The sequence below is a fragment of the Musca domestica genome, unplaced genomic scaffold (assembly GCF_030504385.1).
Source record: "Musca domestica strain aabys unplaced genomic scaffold, Musca_domestica.polishedcontigs.V.1.1 34, whole genome shotgun sequence".
Lineage (NCBI taxonomy): Eukaryota > Metazoa > Arthropoda > Insecta > Diptera > Muscidae > Musca > Musca domestica.
In genome coordinates this window covers 8160054-8178719 of record NW_026712313.1, presented here as the reverse complement: position 1 = coordinate 8178719, position 18666 = coordinate 8160054, and the positions used below count along the sequence as shown (strand labels likewise).

At 37.8% G+C, this 18666-nt stretch overlaps 1 protein-coding gene across 2 annotated transcripts in view; it reads right to left on the bottom strand.

Annotated features, from left to right (window-relative positions):
• LOC101891848 (serine/threonine-protein kinase grp) overlaps positions 1-18666 on the bottom strand; it is a 107380-nt gene that overhangs the window by 69682 nt on the left and 19032 nt on the right. The window contains exon 1 of one of the 2 annotated variants that reach the window (XM_059125616.1): positions 2781-3541. The exons of the other annotated variant lie outside the window; for it this stretch is intronic. The gene's annotated coding sequence lies outside the window, so the exon portion shown is untranslated. Of the gene's footprint in view, positions 1-2780; positions 3542-18666 lie in introns of those variants that run through there. 2 annotated transcript variants of the gene reach the window in all.

Below are 18666 nucleotides of genomic sequence, written 5' to 3'. Positions count from 1 at the left end.
CCCATTTTCCAAAAATTTGCACATATCTTATATGAAATATAGGAAGTAGTCCAAATCTGGTACGTTGTAATATTTATATCAGTCTTAGGTCAATAAAGGGTCAACAGATTGAATAATCAATCTGTTTATATCGATTACGATTTTTTAATATTTTCAAATCTTAAGCAAATCAAGTTAGAAAGTTTCAGTGGGCGCTCCGACAGATATATACCCCTCAGCATTTGACCATGTATTTATGTAGGGAATATACCTCAAATATTGGAATTACATATTATATTTTTAATTTAGATATGGTGTTAGCACATTTTGCAGCATAGGAACTTTGGAGAGAATTATTAAAGATTTTGACCATTTGCCTGAGAGGTACCAAGGAGAAGGTGCCGACACATCCTAAGGCTGTTGTCTAATTGGGATATGCAAAGATGAGAGTTATGTATTATCGAATGTTGACTTTTTTAGTGAGTGGGCCAATATTTTTCATTGTGTGGCTTCTGACCTAATCCTGATATAAATATAACCACGGAGTGAGTTTGGATTATATCGGGTAATCGGTACTTTTTATATGAGCGATATGTATGATTCTTTTTTTAGGGAAGGTAAGAAAAGAGACTTCGGACATATTTTGTTTTCACACTAGATCCAATGTAGACTAAAATATTGGGATGTGCAACATTTTGTAGAAAATCGAACATCGATATTCCTCTTTTTTTAAAGAAACTACATGAATGACTGGACCATTGCAGACAATTTTCTAAGGATTATGAAAATATTCCATTGTGCCATATTTGAACCATATCGGGTAGTCCTCCTGCTCAATACTAGATTTTAATTTTTGTTTTTTTTTCAAAAAATGTGAGTTTTTGGGGGATGTACCAGAAATAGCGGACCGATGTATTCCATTCTCATACTTGGTTTGATATTGAAAAATTTCACATTTTGCAAGATTTATATATTATTCAATTTTGATCTTTGTTGGACAGCGTGGTAATATTTTCCCAACTGACGTAGGTTGCAAAATTTTGAGGAACTTAAGAGGTGTGGACTAATATCAATATAAATAAATATCAATAGTCCTAGGTAAAATGTTTGATGACCAATATGTCTAAGTAATTACAAGATCTCACCGACACAGAATCAAAAGACAGGCCGATCGGTTTAACAAAAATTGAGTGTGGAACTATTATTTCGGGGTGTTACATATTCTGAATCAGAATTTCACAGGGATTAAGCCTGACCATTTTGCAACAACAAAATTTCACAAAATAGTGAAAAATTATGCCTTGATAATCTCCCCTAAAATTTCAAAATCCTACCTTCAACCTTCCGGAAACTTGTCTACCTTTTCCTAATATTTATTCCCTTTTTCTCAATTCTAACCTCTCCTATACAGGGAGATAAAAAAAACTGCAACCAACTTCAGACTTCTGACATTTCTAAGACAGCCCATTATATTGTTTACAAGCGTACAAAACATTTTGGTGAGAATTTTCCGGAAAAAATGTTATTCGTGATGGAATTCAAGCAGCAAAATCAGCAGAAATGGTTCGAAAAGTAAGGAGGCGACTTGATCGAAACTCGCGTCGCAGTGGCCGAAAAATTAACATATTGCAATGTTCTATTCGGCAAATATTGAAAAATGAGCTCGGGATAAAGCCATTTAAATTCCAAAAAGTACAAGAACTTACACCGCAACTGAAAGAAAATAGACTCAAAAGAGCTAGAGTTGCTTCGCTTGGCCGAAAGTGGTGAACTGTCAAATGATGGTGTTTACTTGTCAAAGAGGTCAGCTGAAAATATGGGCCACCATAAAAGTCGATGGTCGCTCTCCGCTCGTATTAATTGACCATGTCATCAGATTAAATGCCGAATATTATCGCGAAAATATTCTGGAGGGTGTATTAAAGCCTTGGGCACGCAAACATTTTGGCCGTAGACCTTGGACATTCCAAAAGGACTCAGCACCATCGCACTCAAGAATGGTTACAAAATTAGGTTCCTCGCTTCATTTCCAGCGCACAATGGCCACCAAAATCTCCGGATACCAAGCCGTTGGACTATTGTGTCTAGAGTATTTTGGAAAGCAAGGTTGGGACTAAAAAAAATACCAAAGTGTCGATCACCTCAAGCAAGCGCTTTGCCGGGAATGGACTAAAATACCGCAGAGCAATATTTGGGCAGCGTGTGACGGTTTCATTGGCCGTTTGAAGGCCATAATTCGTGCCAAAGGTGACCAAATCGAACCAAACTAAACTTATTCTAAAATTTGATGATATTTCGACATTTTTTGCTTTCATTCAATAAAATTTAAAAAAAAAATGTAAAAATTATGGCGTTTGACTTTGTTGCAGTTTTTTTTATCTCACCCTGTATATTATATGAAATGGAGTTTTAAATCTATGTCTAAATATTTGAAGATTTGTTTTTTATGTTCTCGACAACGTAAAATGACTAATTTTTATACGAGATTACTATTTTATGCTGATGAGATACTAGATCCTCCAATATTCTCAAATTCCTTTAAGATATTTTCAAATAATATAGAATTGGATACTTGTCCCTCGAAAGATGGCAACAAATTTGAGGTTATAAATACACACATACACACAAAGCGACATACAAGCCAAGGGAGCACAGGTACACAACATAATGTCTACTGGAAATTTTGTCAATACATAAAAAAAGTTGATTGACTATATGGAAAAGAAACAAAAGAGACCAAAAAAATTAAACGAAAATTTCAAAAAAAAAAAAAATGAAACAACAAATCAAGTTGGGCTTACATTTGATCAACCATTTTCTGTTCTGAAAACTTTTGGCTGGAAAATCCGTTAACTTAACGAAGACTAAGTTTTCATCGTTCGTTTGGCTGGATGTTATATTCATTATTTCATAAATCCATGGATGCTGCTCATCAAGTGACAACATCTTTCCAAAAATTGTAAATCCATAATTGTTTCGAGCACTTTTTTCTCCAATAAAAGATTCCAAAAGAGTTTAGCGACTTTAATTTAATTTCGAAAAAATTGTATTGCATTGTATTTTTGTTCTTGTGCAAATTCAAAACTGGAATGAGCGCCATTTGATGATGACGACAATGTCCGCCAAAGAAGTAATTAATCAAAAATTATACACACGCACGCACACACTCCTTCCTAAAATGCTACGCGATTTAAATGTTACTTCAATTTTCAATTTTTTAAAGGGGAACACCCAAAAAACTGGATGCTTGGTTCGCTGTTAGCTGGGATGCTTGGCAATTTTGAGTGGTCACCACAAAAAGTCAAGACGAAAAAAAAAATATCCAGCCAGACGATGGTATCTATAACAGAACCGGACTGACGAAGAATTATAAGTTCCAAAGTTTTAATGGTGGTTGTTATTTCTTTTAAATATTTTTTTGTAGGATTTTTTAATTTTTTTCTTCACAAATCACATGTGTTGATTTTTTTATAATTGTTTTAAATTTGATTTATTTCATTTAAAATTTTTTGTTTCCAATTTCTTTTTTTCATTTGCAAATTTTAGTCTGATTTCCTTTGATGCTGAAAGCTAAAATTAAACTGCAAAACCGCCACTTTAACGAACGCCAAATAACCCGAAAGCCAGCCAGCCATCCAGCCCGGTTTTTTTCGTTTGTCTGACCAAAGAGCGCAGAGAGAGAGCCGAAAATTAACCAACACAATTTTAAAGACAGGCAAAAAATCAAGAAACCAAGAAACTCCAACAAGAACACCAACAAATATGCAGCAGCAATATCCAAGTTTTTAAGTACATACATTTCCTTTCCTGGTTCGGCTCTTCTCCTTCGTCTTTATCTCTGTAGCATGTACACATAAGGCTACATGTACTTTGTCTCCTTTGTTGAGAAATACTCGTTCAATGGTTTGGTTTGGCCATGTGAAAGAGTTTACCGGTATATTCTTGCTCCCTCTCTCTTTCATTTAATTACAAGGAGAACACTCAATATATTTTGTGGTGGAGAGGAATTTTGCTCACATTTTAAACCGCAATTTTGGGGGGAATTTTTTTTAATCAAAACAGTGTTTCAAAAGATATTTCTTATTAAATATCCAATTTGTTAAGCTTAGGAAGTTAATTTTCTTTATGGCGTATCTCTGTCAACTATGTTGCGGCGTTACAAACGGAATTGCTTGATGAATATGCCCATCATTTTCTGATGGAAAATAATCAACCGAGTTTGAAAAATTGATGCCGACGATTATAAAATTAAGAATTATTAAATATGTTGACATTTTCGGCTAAGTACGTTCAGGAGGCACCGAGAGAATAAACTTTTGAACTTAATCTACTGATGTGGATATATTAAGTATTTGTAAATATACTCGTAAGCCTTGTGGCTAGAGAGATATCTTTGATAACTCTGGACGAATTCCGTTTAAGGACATTTGAGTATCCAATTTAGACAAAATATAATAGATCATAATATTTCTTCCAAACTTACATGACTTCAGGGGTGGGCCGAATAGGGCCAATGCTACCGATATCTCCTCCAGAAAAATTCGACATTTTGCAAACAAAACAAGTAAAATAATCTCAGTGACCAATATTGATCAACTCGTATCTGACCTAAGACAGATAAAAATATTACAACGTGCAGGATTTGGACTACATCGACTACTTCTTCCTAGACTTTATATGAGAAATGTGGAAATTTTTGGAAAACGTGAAAATATATGCGTGATGTAACAGATATAACAGATATAGTGAAATCATAAATGTCGATAAATTACATATTCATATCCGATTTCTGGTTAAAAGAAAAATTTAGATATAGCACGTTGTAAAGAATCTCCGACATGTTTCGCAAGTTACGACAGATATAAGTATTACAAATTGTGACCCTTCCAAGTCTCAATGGAATCGGAGGTTAATTTCGCGTTTTATGAGCTTCATGGATATTCAAAATGTTGGCCCTTTGTGGGGGAAGTACCAGAAGGAGTTCGCCGATATATCCCATCTTCACAGCAGAACTTGGGTTAATAAAAATATTGTGATGTGTGTAATTTGAAGACAATAGGGTTCACACATTTGAAACTTTCGACGTTTTGTGGAGGATGTACCAGGAGGAGTGCACCGATATTGTCAATCTCCGAAATCGATGTAAGTTTGACAATAATATTAAGATGTACCAAGTTTGGATCAAATCGGATACTCCCTTAGAGAGTTATCGTGCGCACCAGCCAGACAGACGGATGGACGGATGGATATCTCTAGATCAACTCCAAACGTCTTGAAACGGATTTATCCAAAGAGACCTAGGGTCGAAAACCGTTATTTCGATGAGGCAGGTTTTGGCCATATGAAATTATATATACCCTCACTAGCCAATGGCCAAGGGTATAACAAAGACCTTATTATCAAATTTCGGTATTTCAGGTCTATACCTTCGACCAATACCAAATTTAGTACTATTTAGTACTTTCGTGCTTTGGTACCCATTTCCGAAACCACTTGCATATCTCAATTCCAGATATCAGCAGAGACCTAAATATCAAAGTTGGGAAATTCAGTCCTATCCCTTCACCTTATACCAAATTTAGTACTTTTCGATCAAATATGGTACACATATCCGAAACCAACAGCAAATCTCAACATGAGATACTAGCAGTGACATCTACATCTGGTGTCAGGATTTCAGCTGTTTCAGTTCTATATTTTCACCCGATATCAAATTTACTACAATTTAGTACTTTTCGAGCTATTTTAGTGTACAGTTCCAAAACAACCGCCAAAACTCAACGTTAGATATCAAGAGAGATACAAATATTTATTTGAGGATTCCCGCCATATCCCTTCGTCAAACACCAAAAGTTAGTACCATTTAGTACTTTTCTTACAAATATTGGACACATTTCCAAACCACCGCCAAATCTCAAACACAGATACCATCAGTAGTCTAAATATCAAATTTGAAAATTCCAGCCCCATCGCTTCTCCAAATACCAAATTTAGAACATTTAGAACTTTTCGAACAATTATAGTACACATTTCCAGACTACACAAGAACAGCGACCCTAATATAGTTCGCACACTTAGTACATATTTACTAAACCAACTTCAAATATCAAACTTATTTTCCAATCTTGATTCTCATACCAAATTTCAAGTTTTTAGCTCTATCCGTTCACATAATACCAAATCGTACCAATTAAGAAGTTTAGTACCATTTTTCACCTTTTTGTAACCTTAAAGTTTGAATTTCCACAAACCCTTCCGTACGTCTATCCTGCACTCCATCAGTAAATCTCATTATCACATGCCCACGCACCAAGACTGGCCTGCCTGCAAAATTTTAGGGTACCAGCTTCAGCGGTTTCGTCTGAACCTTGATTGTCTGTCAATTAATTCAACCTCTGATTTAATACACTTGTTTAGGAAATAAGGTAGGCCACTTTTGCTATTCTCTATTGTGAATATGTTATCAATCAAATAAATCACGATAGAGTACTTTTTCAACATAAAAAGGGTAAACATGATATAAGTGATTAATGTACCATGGTTTAAAAATGTCCATCCCTGCACACAACATTAATATGCCCATCGTATTCATGTTCTCTCCATGCGCAATGTCACTTTGTCATTTGCCAACTCTCTCAGCAACAATGTAAAGAGAAATTACCTACGACAACATACACTGAGATAGAAAGAGTGACATTGTCAATGTTCTCCCAAGTTCTTCCTGGGGCTCCAATATTTTTTTGGTTACTCAAACGAAAAAAAAATGAGAAAGCCGGCGCAACAAGAAATCGTTGCTTGCTGAAATACCGGCCGACAAAATGGACTTGCGGACACGCAAGAACGACAAAAAAGGAAGAAATGAAATATACAAAGAAGCAACACCTCATATATCAGTGGTATGATGCCAATGCTGCCGGATTTGGGGAAACAGCGGCAATAGCATCAACGTCAAAAGAGGAGAATTTGGTGCTGCGCAAGGAAGACCAGCAACAGCATCTCATATTCAGCTACACACACACACACACCACATCCCTTCCTTAGGTACACACGTAGGTGCCAAAGACAAGGACAAGGAGACAAGGAAATGAAAATGGCATAAAGGAACAATGTAATAGGTGAATAAAGTGCCAAAGATAGGTGCATAAATGTACACATAACTTTTTATCAAGTTGTACTTTTGTTGTTGTTGCTAAATATATTTATGTCGCTTTCAAAGTTGTTGAGTTTGTTGCCTACACTCGTCGCATCGTTGGCTTTATCTGAGGTTCTTTGGGTTTCGTTCTTGATGGTCATTATTTGGTTTTATTTGTTTAGTTTTTTCTTTTGGTTTGTTTTATAGTCATCTTGTTGTACTCCATATTCTTAAATCACTTTCAGGCAGATATCCTCCAAAGATGTATTTTAATTTGAAGAGTTTTTTTGGGTGCACACTGGGGTAAGGGGCTATATGGTAAGGAATTTAGTGTTTGATTAAACAATTTGCAAATGCAAAACCAGTCCTTCTTTAAACCACAGACACCAACAGCAAGGTCTTCAATAGAAGAGCTTGAAGTCTTCACTAGAGGATCATGAGGTCTCCACTAGAAGACCTTGAGGTCCTCTTCACTAGAAGACCTTGAGGTCACTTCACTAGAAGACCTTGAGGTCTTCTTCACTAGAAGACCTTGAGGTCTTCTTCACTAGAAGACCTTGAGGTCTTCTTCACTAGAAGACCTTGAGGTCTTCTTCACTAGAAGACCTTGAGGTCTTCTTCACTAGAAGACCTTGAGGTCTTCTTCACTAGAAGACCTTGAGGTCTTCTTCACTAGAAGACCTTGAGGTCTTCTTCACTAGAAGACCTTGAGGTCTTCTTCAATAGAAGACCTTGAGGTCTTCTTCACTAGAAGACCTTGAGGTCTTCTTCACTAGAAGACCTTGAGGTCTTCTTCACTAGAAGACCTTGAGGTCTTCTTCACTAGAAGACCTTGAGGTCTTCTTCACTAGAAGACCTTGAGGTCTTCTTCACTAGAAGACCTTGAGGTCTTCTTCACTAGAAGACCTTGAGGTCTTCTTCACTAGAAGACCTTGAGGTCTTCTTCACTAGAAGACCTTGAGATCTTCTTCACTAGAAGACCTTGAGGTCTTCACTAGAAGACCATGAGGTCTTCCATAGAAGAGCTTGAGGTCTTCACTAGAAGAGCTTGAGGTCTTCCATAGAAGAGCTTGAGGTCTTCCATAGAAGAGCTTGAGGTCTTCCATAGAAGAGCTTGAGGTCTTCCATAGAAGAGCTTGAGGTCTTCCATAGAAGAGCTTGAGGTCTTCATTAGAATAGCTTAAGGTCTTCATTAGAATAGCTTAAGGTCTTCATTAGAATAGCTTAAGGTCTTCACTAGAAGAGCTTAAGGTCTTCACTAGAAGAGCTTGAGGTCTTCACTAGAAGAGCTTAAGGTCTTCACTAGAAGAGCTTAAGGTCTTCACTAGAAGAGCTTGAGGTCTTCATTAGAAGAGCTTAAGGTCTTCACTAGAAGAGCTTGAGGTCTTCATTAGAAGAGCTTAAGGTCTTCACTAGATGAGCTTAAGGTCTTCACTAGAAGAGCTTGAGGTCTTCACTAGAAGAGCTTAAGGTCTTCACTAGAAGAGCTTAAGGTCTTCACTAAAAGAGCTTGAGGTCTTCACTAGAAGAGCTTAAGGTCTTCACTAGAAGAGCTTGAGGTCTTCACTAGAAGAGCTTGAGGTCTTCACTAGAAGAGCTTGAGGTCTTCACTAGAAGAGCTTGAGGTCTTCACTAGAAGAGCTTAAGGTCTTCACTAGAAGAGCTTGAGGTCTTCACTAGAAAAGCTTGAGGTCTTCACTAGAAGAGCTTGAGGTCTTCACTAGAAGAGCTTGAGGTCTTCAGTAGAAGAGCTTGAGGTCTTCCATAAAAGAGCTTGAGGTCTTCCATAAAAGAGCTTGAGGTCTTCACTAGAAGAGCTTGAGGTCTTCCATAGAAGAGCTTGAGGTCTTCAATAGAACAGCTTGAGGTCTTCCATAGAAGAGCTTGAGGTCTTCACCAGAAGAGCTTGAGGTCTTCCATAGAAGAGCTTGAGGTCTTCCATAGAAGAGCTTGAGGTCTTCACCAGAAGAGCTTGAGGTCTTCAATAGAAGAGCTAGAGGTCTTCAATAGAAGAGCTAGAGGTCTTCAATAGAAGAGCTAGAGGTCTTCAATAGAAGAGCTAGAGGTCTTCAATAGAAGAGCTAGAGGTCTTCAATAGAAGAGCTAGAGGTCTTCAATAGAAGAGCTAGAGGTCTTCAATAGAAGAGCTAGAGGTCTTCAATAGAAGAGCTAGAGGTCTTCAATAGAAGAGCTAGAGGTCTTCAATAGAACGAGCTAGAGTCTTCAATAGAAGAGCTAGAGGTCTTCAATAGAAGAGCTAGAGGTCTTCAATAGAAGAGCTAGAGGTCTTCAATAGAGAGCTAGAGGTCTTCAATAGAAGAGCTAGAGGTCTTCATAGAAGAGCTAGAGGTCTTCATAGAAAGAGCTAGAGGGCTTCAATAGAGCTAGAGGTCTTCAATAGAAGAGCTAGAGGTCTTCAATAGAAGAGCTAGAGGTCTTCAATAGAAGAGCTAGAGGTCTTCAATAGAAGAGCTAGAGGTCTTCAATAGAAGAGCTAGAGGTCTTCAATAGAAGAGCTAGAGGTCTTCAATAGAAGAGCTAGAGGTCTTCAATAGAAGAGCTTGAGGTCTTCCATAGAAGACCATGAGGTCTTCACTAGAAGACCATGAGGTCTTCACTAGAAGACCATGAAGTCTTCACTTGAATAGCTTGAGGTCTTCACTAGAAGACCATGAGGTCTTTACAACGAAGTCTTCAATAGAAGACCACGAGGTCGTTGATTCTCATACGAAATTTCAAATTTTTATCCGTTCACATAATACGAAGTGGCAAAATTTCTAGAACTTTTCGTAAGCTTAAAGTTCGAACTTCCAAAAACCGCTTTGGCAAAATTTCTAGAACTTTTCGTAAGCTTAAAGTTCGAACTTCCAAAAAACCCTTTGATACATCTACCCAACAATCCATAAGTGACTCTGTTTGCAAATGTCAGAATTCTATCTTATTCCGTCTAATACGTGGTTTTAATTATACCCTCAGCCATATGGCTAGAGAGAATATATATCATTTGATACGGTAATAGGGGCCTCATTGAAATAACGGTTTAAGACCCCAAGTCTCTTTAGACCAAATCCGTTTCAGGAAATATCAGGTGAGAAGAAAATAGAAAATATCGGCCATCTCCATCAAGTACCTCCCCCACAAAGGGTCAAAATTTTGAAAAATTATGTCTTATAAAATTTGATGTAGGAGTCCTATTACCTCCAAATCACACAGATCACAATATTTTGTGATCTGTCTGGTGTGAAAATGGAATATATCGGTCGACTCCTTCTGGTACCTCCCTCACAAAGGGTCAAGATTTTGAATATCCATAAAGCTCATAAAAAGCGAAATTAAAATCCGATTCCATTCAGACATGGTACATATTAACACAATACCTGTTATAAATATGGAATAGATCGGACCATTTCTTCTGGTACCTCCCCCACAAAGGGTCAAAGTTTCTAATAACCAAAACGATTATAAAATCCTTTGCTTTACCATTCCCTAAAAATGCACCCACTGTGCCCCGTGAATCTATTTTTATCAGAGTCTGTCTTTTGCCTCCTTAATGAATGTACATAGAAATAAGCACATGCCTACCTACCTACCTACAAACATTTCTAAAGAAGGACAGAAGACACACGACATATCCCCAATAACGAGCGACAACGCCAACAAGAACAACAGCAAAAGCTATTACAACAACATGGATCCACGTAAGATTTACTTTTCTCTGCAGCTATTCTTTCACAACTTGAATTTCGATTTTGATTTGTACTTTTTATCCCCCGTTCCATGCGTGTTTTTTTTCATTTATTTTTCTTCAATCCTCCATCGTGAGTTATTCCTTCTTTGGTGCGTTCGTTTTAATGTTGATGACGATGATGGGTTTAGCAGCAGCAGCATTTTGTCGCTTGAGTTGCGCGGCAAAATGTGTTAAATAAGTGCGCGCGCCATTTTTTCGTTGCTCCTTCGTTTGGTTCGCTTTTTTTGTCATAACTTCTCCTTTCCAGATCTGTTGCTAGAGAAGAATAAAAGTTGTCGTTGTTGTTGTAAAGATGCTGTTGCTTTTTCAATTTGAAATTCGTTGGCGTTTCTTCATTTCGTTTCGTGGCTGTTGCTCTTTGAAATTGTCTTTTGCTGCCTCCTCCTCTCCTTTTGTTGTGGTTGTTGTTAGTTGTGTAATATATTGGTTGCCCTTCGTTGTATTGAGTAGGGGTTAACCACTCTCGTGCTCTCTGTTTGTTTCTCTCCAACAGAATGTCTCTTAAGCCGAGCATTCAAAACTTAAAGAATGCAACAACAAATCATCAAATGCGAATTATTAAAATCGACAATAAAGGAGGCGAGGAATGTTTAGGGGAAGATACCATGATTTTGGCAGATTGTTATTGCAATTAAATGTCAGGGTTAAGATTTAGACCGGATTAAACGAAAAAAAGATGACTGAAAGAAAAGTGGAATATTAGGTCTCAATGGATGACCATTGGCTTTTTACTAGAAAATGATAAAATCTTCACCGAAAGACCAGGCGGTTTTCACTTAAAGACCCTAGTTTAAACTGGAAGACCGGAAGATTGTTATTTACAAGAAGACCAAAAGAGCTTGAGGTCTACACTAGAAGACCTTGAGGTCTTCACCAGAAGACCGTGGGATATCACCAGAAGAGCTTGAGGTCTTCACCAAAAGAGCTTGAGGTCTTCACCAAAAGAGCTTGAGGTCTCTTCACCAGAAGAGCTTGAGGTCTCTTCTCCAGAAGAGCTTGAGGTCTCTTCACCAGAAGAGCTTGAGGTCTCTTCCCCAGAAGAGCTTGAGGTCTCTTCACCAGAAGAGCTTGAGGTCTCTTCACCAGAAGAGCTTGAGGTCTCTTCACCAGAAGAGCTTGAGGTCTCTTCACCAGAAGAGCTTGAGGTCTCTTCACCAGAAGAGCTTGAGGTCTCTTCACCAGAAGAGCTTGGGGTCTCTTCACCAGAAGAGCTTGAGGTCTCTTTACCAGAAGAGCTTGAGGTCTCTTCACCAGAAGAGCTTGAGGTCTCTTCACCAGAAGAGCTTGAGGTCTCTTCACCAGAAGAGCCTGAGGTCTCTTCACCAGAAGAGCTTGAGGTCTCTTCACCAGAAGAGGTTGAGGTCTTCACCAGAAGAGCTTGAGGTCTTCACCAGAAGACCTAGAGGTCTTCACTAGAAGACCTTGAGGTCTACACTAGAAGACCTTTAGGTATTCACTAGAAGAGCATGAAGTCTCCACTGGAAAACCTTGAGGTCTTCATCAGAAGAGCATGAAGTCTCCACTAGAAGACCGTGAGGTCTCCAATCGAAGTCGAAGTGAGGCCTTTACTATAAGACCTTGAAGTCTACAGGAGATCTTTTATTGTTTGAAAAACGCAGAAACTCCCAACTGAAACCCGTCAAAAGACCAGGGTTTGCAAAAACCACCTACTTTCTTATTTCCCCTTCCTGAAATTCTTATCTCCCCCAATCCGCCTCGTTGTTGTGTTTGCTTTTCCCTGCTGCGTACCAAAGAACATTTAACTTAATTTTATTCAGTTTTTTGTCGCTTAGCAACCAAAGCTCGGCAACGTGACACAAAGAACGCGTACTCAAAAAATAATGAATGAATTGGATTTGAGTAAAAAGCAAAGCAGAAAACACACAAAATAAGGAAAAAAGTGCAAAAAAACACACAAGCCATGGAATGCCAGCAAAGAGAATGAAAGGTGGTGGCACAAAACCGGCAAAACCTCAGCAGGAAAAAACGGCAAACGAATGGACGACGTTGAACACCACCACATATCTCAAAAAAATGAAAAAAAAAAAACTCATAACAAGTATTTTAGTTTTTTTTCATTCCATTCCTTTTTTCGGATGGATGGACGCATGGATAAGTTGCCGATGGATGAACGAACATGTTCGTGTGGATGTTGATGGTGTCTTAGCTCCAAACTTGCTGGCTGGCACGCCAGTAAAGGTTAAGTCCACAGCCAACGGCCGCCTTCAAGGTGGAAGCGTGGATGGATGCTGTAGAGATTCGTTTTTGTTCTTCGTTTTATTTTATATATATATTTTTTTTTTTGTAAATTCTTTTTCAACTTTTCATTGTCAAAGAGGATTGTCGTCATCATCACATAGCCATTATCGGAAGGCAAGGGGTTTTTTGTTTTTTGCTTTCAGGGTAGACAAGTTGTGTAGGACGACAGTCTGCCTTTGCAAAATAATATGGCCCGGGTAATGACTGAAAAATTCCTTCCATAAAAATCTGAATCTGTAGAGGCTCCCTGCTACCATAAGTTTAAGTGAAGACCTCAAGTTCTTCGAGTGTAGACCTCTGGGTCTTCTACTGAAGACCTTTGGATCCTCTAGTGAAGACCTCTGGGTCTACTAGTGAAGACCTCAAGGTCTTATAGTGAAGACCTCAAGGTCTTATAGTGAAGACCTCAGGGTTTTCATGTGAAGACCTCAGGGTTTTCATGTGAAGACCTCAAGGGTCTTCCAGTGAAGATCTCAAGGGTCTTCCAGTGAAGACCTCATGGTCTTCTATTGAAGACCTCAAAGGTCTTCCAGCGAAAACCTCAAAGGTATTCCAATGAAAACCTCAAATGACTTCTAGTGAAGAGCTCAAGGTCTTCTAGTGAAGAAGATGTCTAGGTCTCCTAGTGAAGAGGAACTCTAGAAGACCTCTTCTAGTGTAGAAGACCTCAAGGTCTTCTAGTGTAGAAGACTTCAAGGTCTTCTAGTGTAGAAGACCTCTAGAAGACCTCTTCTAGTGTAGAAGACCTCAAGGTCTTCTAGTGTAGAAGACCTCTAGAAGACCTCTTGTACAAGTTCCTATACGGTCGAAAGGACTTGTAGGGATTCTAATTCTACTGAGTAGATTTAGAATCGAAGATTATTGTTGAACAGGACGGACAACAATATAAATTTGCAAACTACGACAACACAACAAGTATTCTGACGATACTTACGTTTGTTGTCTGCAAATAAAACACAAAGAAATAAACTTTTAAATTCAAACGTATGACGCTGGCGGTCAATTTATTCGTAATTTAATAGATCTGGCGATCGACACTTTTATTTCTTTTTACTTCAAGAAGAAGAGTGGTAGGTTTTTTATTGTTGGTGGTGATGGGACCTCATCGATTAATTATTTATCCAGGTCGATGAGGTCCATTTCGATATCATCATCCAAGGGGTTGGGAAGATTCCCAACATGCCGGGCCCCTTGCACTGGTGCAACTGATAGTGCAGTCGCTATCCTCTCCAGCACATCTAAAACCCTATCCAATCTAACAGGTTGTTGTTGAGCTTCCGAAATGTTGTGATCTTGCTCAGTTTGTTGTTGCTGATTTTTATTCTCTTTTTTGGATAGTTGACTTTTTGAATGTGGATTTTTGTTGGCTGTCTGTTCTTTGCCTCGATTTTGCTGCATTTGGCCTTGTTGCTGAATCTTTTTAGCTTGGTTTTGCAGAACCCTCGCCTTCTTCTGGAGTTTTTTGGCTTCCTGTTGAAGTCTTTTTGCTTCTTGTTGTGAAGTTGAATTTCTTATCTGCTCTGGTGTATAATTTCTTTGCAGACCACTTAGTATTTGTTGTTGTTGTCGGCGTTGTGCGTCCCTTTGATTGGCGTATGGATGAAATTTTGTTGCCGGTAAGTTTCCAATTATGAAGTTATTGCCACGTTCTATTTTTGTTGGTTGCGATGAATGGTGAAGCAGAGTGTTGTGCCGAGCACCACACAGTCTACAATTGCCTGGCCATAAACAATTGCGGACAAAATGATTTTGCCCCAAGCAATTAATGCAGTACTTTCGGGATAGTACTACGCTCTCTCTCTGCTCCACAGACATCATCTTGAAGGCTGCGCAAAATCTCAATGGATGCATGCCAAAGCACACCCTGCATTGTTCCATTTGGCCCATATTCATGATTATACAACTGTAATTAATGTAAAGAGAGAAGACAATACAGACGAAAAGGGTGCCATTTAAGGCATGACATGTTAGTCAGAGTTATATCTTTTCGAAACACACACACTACTTTCTACTAACAACCACTGACTGGAAGTACACACAATTTAACAATTGGACGAGATATGATACCTGTTGTAGTTTTTACATCAACTACTCTTACGTGGTCATCATGTCCCTTATATACTTTTAAAACTCGTCCCATCTTCCAGTCATTCGATGGCAAAAGTTCATCTTTTATCAAAACCATGTCGTTTTCCTTCAGACTCCGTTGGGGATACTGCCATTTATATCGCTTATGCAGCTCTTGAATATATTCATTTTTCCATCTCTTGCTGAACATGTGGTGAAGAGCTTTAATCTTTTCCCACCGATTTATAAGTGATAAATCTTCCGTTGGCATTTCTGGAGCAAATATCAGTGACCCTCCTCTCAGAAAGTGCGCTGGTGTTAAAGCTTCCAAATCCTCTGGATCTTCAGATAACGGTGTTAACGGTCTCGTATTTAAGACACTTTCAATTCTGACTAAAATCGTTGAAAATTCCTCAAAATTGAATTTTCTATCTTTCATTATCTTTTGGAAATGAGATTTAAAACTTTTAACACCTGCTTCCCATAATCCTCCCATATGTGGAGCACTGGGAGGGATAAATTTCCATTCGAAGCCATTGACTATGTACTTTTCACATACTTCTTTGGAGCATTTTTTAAGAAATTCTTGATATTCTCTCATAAGTATACTATTCGCCCCCACAAAATTTGTTCCATTATCAGACATTAAACATCTGGGCAAACCTCGTCTACCTATGAATCTCGCAAATGTCGCAAGAAAAGCATCACTTGTTAATGCTGAACAAGCTTCGAGGTGAATCGCCTTTGTCGAAAAGCATACAAATATACAAACATATGACTTTTGGTAAGGGGAATTTCTTAAAGAACCTGCCTTAATCTGAAATGGGCCTGCGAAATCTGCTCCCACATATGTAAAAGGAAGAGTGAAAGACGTTCGTTCCAAAGGTAGTGCTGCCATTATCTGTGATTTAACCTTATGTTTATATCTTGTACAAATCAAGCACTCATGAACAATTTTCTTTATTGTCCGTCTTAAACTTGGAATGTAAAACTGGCTTCGAACGGTTGACATCATTAACGATATGTCTGCGTGCAGCATAGTTTTATGGATGAATTCTAAAAATATTTTACAGAAATGCGACGAATTTGGCAATATTATTGGGAATCGTTCATCATAGGAAATGTTAGCGTTCGCTAATCGACCATTCACTCTTATTATGCCATCTTTATCCAAAAACGGATTTAGTGCGCGCAATGTGCTTTGACGTGAAATGTCTTTCGAATTGCTTAAATCATTATACTCTTGCGGATAATGAAACATTTGGGTTGTTCGGACAAGAACCAATTTTGCATGATTTAACTCATCGCGTGACAGAATCTTACCATTTGACAACTCAGACTTTTCATTTTTTTCTTTACGCTTTTTCATACGAAATATGTATCCTACTACCCACAATGCTTTGTTGTAAGAAGAAAACTTGTTTATTATCAAATTATCTTTATCAATAATTGGTGCACAATGAACAACTATTTTTCGTTGTTCTGGTGGATCTTGTAGAATTATACTTGATTTTGGCCAATTATTTTCAGTACTAAGTAACCATATTGGACCATTCCACCATAGCGAATTACTACATAAATCTTCAGTACTGGAACCTCTAGTTCCAAGATCTGCTGGATTACACTTTGTAGAAACGTGTCTCCATTTACCATTTTCAACATTCTGAAATATTAATGCAGTTCTGTTTGCAACATACGTATTCCATGTGGATGGATGTTTTTGCAACCATCCCAATACAATTGTTGAATCTGTCCATAAATGAACAGAATAATTTTTAATAGTCAAATTTGAGACAACATATTTTACCAAAGATGAGAGCAATACGGCACCACAAAGCTCTAGTCTTGGTAAACTTATTTTTTTCAATGGCGCAACTTTGCTCTTGGCCATCAATAATTTTACAGTTGTGCTGTTCTCTGTATTCATACGAATATATATTGTAGCACAATAGGCTTTCTCAGATGCATCACAAAAACCATGTATTTGAATTGTGCCCTCTAGGCAAAAATTAATCCATCTTGGGATTTGTATTGAATCAATTTTTGAAAATTGTTCCACAAAATTTTTCCATTTAATCAATGTGGATGATGACACTTTATCATCCCAATTAATGCCTTCTAACCAAAGGTCTTGCAACAAAATTTTAGCTTGTACGATTAAAGGCGTTAACCACCCTGCTGGGTCAAATAATTTTGAAACTGTTGACAAGATTTTCCTTTTAGTTATTTGGCCAGTCACCTCTAGTGACTTCATACTATAAGAAAATGAGTCGGTAATGGCATTCCACCGAATACCTAATGTTTTTGTTGAACTCATATCTTCAATTCTCAAAAATTCTTCATTTAATAAATCCTCTGATCGGACGTTTGAAAGCAAACTCGGATGATTTGCCGTTATCTTTTTTAACGGAAATCCTGCCGAATGCAATGTATCAATTAGTTGTTTTTGCGCCTCTAGCGCTGAAGCAATAGTATGACCTCCAGTCAAAACATCATCTACATATAGCTCGTTTTTTATTATTTTAGACGCAATTGGACTTTTTTCACTTGACTCTTCTGCCAATTGCAACAATGTGCGAATCGCCAAATAAGGAGCACAATTTATACCAAAGGTAACTGTGCATAACTCATAATCTTTAACTTCTTCATTAACGTCTTTCCTGAATAATATTCTTTGATACTGCCGATCAGAAGGATGCACATAGATCTGTCGGTACATTTTCTCAATGTCACCGTTAAACACATACTTATACAAGCGCCAATTTAAAATTACAGATACTAAATCATTTTGTAATATTGGCCCTGTATGCAAAACATCATTTAAGGAATACGAGCTTTTCGTTTTACTCGATCCATTAAAGACCACTCTCACTTTTGTGCTAGTACTTTCTGGTCGAAAGACAGCATGGTGTGGTAAATAATATGAATAATATTTTCCATCGTTACAAATTTCTTTTGAATTGGTAGGCTTCATGTGTCCTAATGACAAATACTCATTCAAAACATCATTATACGATTTTTCTACTTCTTTATTTTTCCTCAATTTTGCTTCCATATGCTCATATTGCCTCTTTGCTTTAAATCTGGACGAATCTAAATATTTTTTATTGGGAAATTCATCTTTAAATGGTAATTTTACAACGAACTTTCCATCTGAACGACGGTAAGTCGTATTTGCGTAAAATTCCTCACAATAGTTGTCCGATTCTGTAGCAATTGGAACGTTATTGACTTCTTCTTGTTCCCAGAATTTCTTTAAGGCGGAACTAATGTCATCTTCGCTATGTTCTTCTACTTCTACTGAAGCTAAACAAATTTCATTTGATTTTATTGGCCCATAGATGTACCAACCATAAATGGAATTTTGAGCTACCATGTTTCCCAATATGTTCTTCTTAACACCTTCCAATATTATTTGTGGGATAACATCGCTCCCAATTAGCATATCTACTTGGGCAGAAATCATAAACCCAGGATCTGC